Below are 2,500 nucleotides of genomic sequence, written 5' to 3'. Positions count from 1 at the left end.
CTTTTCTAATAGATTTTACATTTAATTTTTTCAAATTATCAATTAATTTACTTGAGTAAAGAAGTAAAAGACGTCTAAAGTTAATATTTTTGAGCACCTACAGCCAAACCACACTGGACATGCTCAATCTCGTCTGATCTTGGAGGCTATGCAGTGTTGGGACTGGTTAGTACTTGGATGGGAGACTACCTGGGAATACCAGGTGCTGTAGGTAATTTTATACTGCCATAACATTCTTTTCTATTAAATTTTACATTAAATTTTTTCAACTTATCAATGAATTTACTTGAGTTAAGAAGTAAATGATGTCTAAAGTTAATGTTTTTGAGCACCTTACAGTCAAACCACACAGGACATGCCCAATCTCGTCTGATCTTGGAAGCTATGCAGTGTTGGGCCTGGTTAGTACTTGGATGGGAGAACACCTGGGAATACCAGTTGCTGTAGGTAATTTTATACTGCCATAACAGTCTTTTCTATTACATTTTAAATTTTATTTTTTCAACTTATCAATGAATTTACTTGAGTTAAGAAGTAATAGAGGTCTAAAGTTAATGTTTTTGAGCACCTACAGCCAAACCACAGTGGACATGCCCAATCTCGTCTGATCTTGGAAGCTATGCAGTGTTGGGCCTGGTTAGTACTTGGATGGGAGACCACCTGGGAATACCATGAGCTGTAGGTAATTTTATACTGCCATAACATTCTTTTCTATTACATTTTACATTTAATTTTTCAACTTATCATTGAATTTACTTGAGTTAAGAAGTAAAAGAGGTCTAAAGTTAATGTTTTTGAGCACCTACAGCCAAACCACACTGGACATGCCCAATCTCGTCTGCTCTTGGAGGCTATGCAGTGTTGGGCCTGGTTAGTACTTGGACGGGAGACCACCTGGGAATACCAGGTGCTGTAGGTAATTTTATATAGCCATACCTTTCTTTTCTATTACATTTTACATTACATTTTTTCAATTTATCAATGAATTTACTTGAGATAAGAAGTAAAAGAGGTCTAAAGTTAATGTTTTTTAGTGCCTACAGCCAAACCACACTGGACATGCCCAATCTCGTCTGATCTTGGAAGCTATGCAGTGTTGGGCCTGGTTAGTAATTGAATGGGAGACCACCTGGGAATACCAGGTGCTGTAGGTAATTTTATACTGCCATAACATTCTTTTCTATTAAATTTTACATTAAATTTTTTCAACTTATCAATGAATTTACTTGAGTTAAGAAGTAAAAGATGTCTAAAGTTAATGTTTTTGAGCACCTACAGTCAAACCACACTGGACATGCCCAATCTCGTCTGATCTTGGAAGCTATGCAGTGTTGTGCCTGGTTAGTACTTGGATGGGAGAACACCTGGGAATACCAGTTGCTGTAGGTAATTTTATACTGCCATAACAGTCTTTTCTATTACATTTTACATTTAATTTTTTCAACTTATCAATGAATTTACTTGAGTTAAGAAGTAATAGAGGTCTAAAGTTAATGTTTTTGAGCACCTACAGCCAAACCACAGTGGACATGCCCAATCTCGTCTGATCTTGGAAGCTATGCAGTGTTGGGCCTGGTTAGTACTTGGATGGGAGACCACCTGGGAATACCAGGTGCTGTAGGTAATTTTATACTGCCATAACATTCTTTTCTATTACATTTTACATTTAATTTTTTCAACTTATCAATGAATTTCCTTGAGTTAAGAAGTAATAGAGGTCTAAAGTTAATGCTTTTGAGCACCTACAGCCAATCCACACTGGATATGCCCAATCTTGTCTGATCTTGGTAGCTATGCAGTGTTGGGCCTGGTCATTACTTGGATGGGAGACCACCTGGGAAAACCAGGTGCAGTAGGTAATTTTATACTGCCATAACATTCTTTTCTATTACATTTTACATTTAATTTTTTCAACTTATCAATGAATTTACTTGAGTTAAGAAGTAATAGAGGTCTAAAGTTAATGTTTTTGATCACCTACAGCCAAACCACACTGGACATGCCCAATCTCGTCTGATCTTGGAAACTATGCAGTGTTGGGCCTGGTTAGTACTTGGATGGGAGACCACCTGGGAATTCCAGGTGCTGTAGGTAATTTTATGCAGCCATAACATTCTTTTCTATTACATTTTACATTTAATTTTTTCAACTTATCAATGAATTTACTTGAGTAAAGAAGTAAAAGAGGTCTAAAGTTAATGCTTTTGAGTACCTACAGCCAAACCACACTGGACATGCCCAATCTCGTCTGATCTTGGAGGCTATGCAGTGTTGGGCCTGGTTAGTACTTGGATGGGAGACCACCTGGGAATACCAGGTGCTGTAGGTAATTTTATATAGCCATAACTTTCTTTTCTATTACATTTTACATTACATTTTTTCAACTTATCAATGAATTTACTTGAGTTAAGAAGTAAAAGAGGTCTAAAGTCAATGTTTTTTAGTGCCTACAGCCAAACCACACTGGACATGCCCAATCTCGTCTGATCTTGGAAGCTAT

The 2,500-nt window shown here is 36.9% G+C and overlaps 1 non-coding gene and 10 pseudogenes across 1 annotated transcript; all 11 read left to right on the top strand.

Annotated features, from left to right (window-relative positions):
- The first annotated feature begins 95 nt into the window (after positions 1-95).
- On the top strand, positions 96-214 carry LOC148447806 (5S ribosomal RNA; annotated as a pseudogene).
- A 117-nt stretch (positions 215-331) lies between these two features.
- LOC148447805 (5S ribosomal RNA) lies at positions 332-450 on the top strand (annotated as a pseudogene).
- A 116-nt stretch (positions 451-566) lies between these two features.
- Positions 567-685, top strand: LOC148447804 (5S ribosomal RNA; annotated as a pseudogene).
- Positions 686-800: 115 nt separating this feature from the next.
- Positions 801-919, top strand: LOC148447803 (5S ribosomal RNA; annotated as a pseudogene).
- Positions 920-1,035: 116 nt separating this feature from the next.
- On the top strand, positions 1,036-1,154 carry LOC148447802 (5S ribosomal RNA; annotated as a pseudogene).
- Positions 1,155-1,270: 116 nt separating this feature from the next.
- Positions 1,271-1,389, top strand: LOC148447801 (5S ribosomal RNA; annotated as a pseudogene).
- A 116-nt stretch (positions 1,390-1,505) lies between these two features.
- On the top strand, positions 1,506-1,624 carry LOC148447800 (5S ribosomal RNA; annotated as a pseudogene).
- Positions 1,625-1,740: 116 nt separating this feature from the next.
- Positions 1,741-1,859, top strand: LOC148447799 (5S ribosomal RNA; annotated as a pseudogene).
- Positions 1,860-1,975: 116 nt separating this feature from the next.
- Positions 1,976-2,094, top strand: LOC148447798 (5S ribosomal RNA). Its single transcript, XR_015875441.1, has one exon. It is a non-coding gene; the product is annotated as a 5S ribosomal RNA (ribosomal RNA).
- Positions 2,095-2,210: 116 nt separating this feature from the next.
- LOC148447797 (5S ribosomal RNA) lies at positions 2,211-2,329 on the top strand (annotated as a pseudogene).
- Positions 2,330-2,445: 116 nt separating this feature from the next.
- LOC148447796 (5S ribosomal RNA) overlaps positions 2,446-2,500 on the top strand; it is a 119-nt pseudogene continuing 64 nt past the window's right edge.

The sequence above is a fragment of the Taudactylus pleione genome, unplaced genomic scaffold (genome assembly GCF_031769625.1).
Source record: "Taudactylus pleione unplaced genomic scaffold, aTauple2 ptg001270l, whole genome shotgun sequence".
NCBI lineage: Eukaryota > Metazoa > Chordata > Amphibia > Anura > Myobatrachidae > Taudactylus > Taudactylus pleione.
The sequence above is the reverse complement of the archived record's forward strand: the minus strand, read 5'-3'. Positions and strand labels throughout refer to the sequence as shown.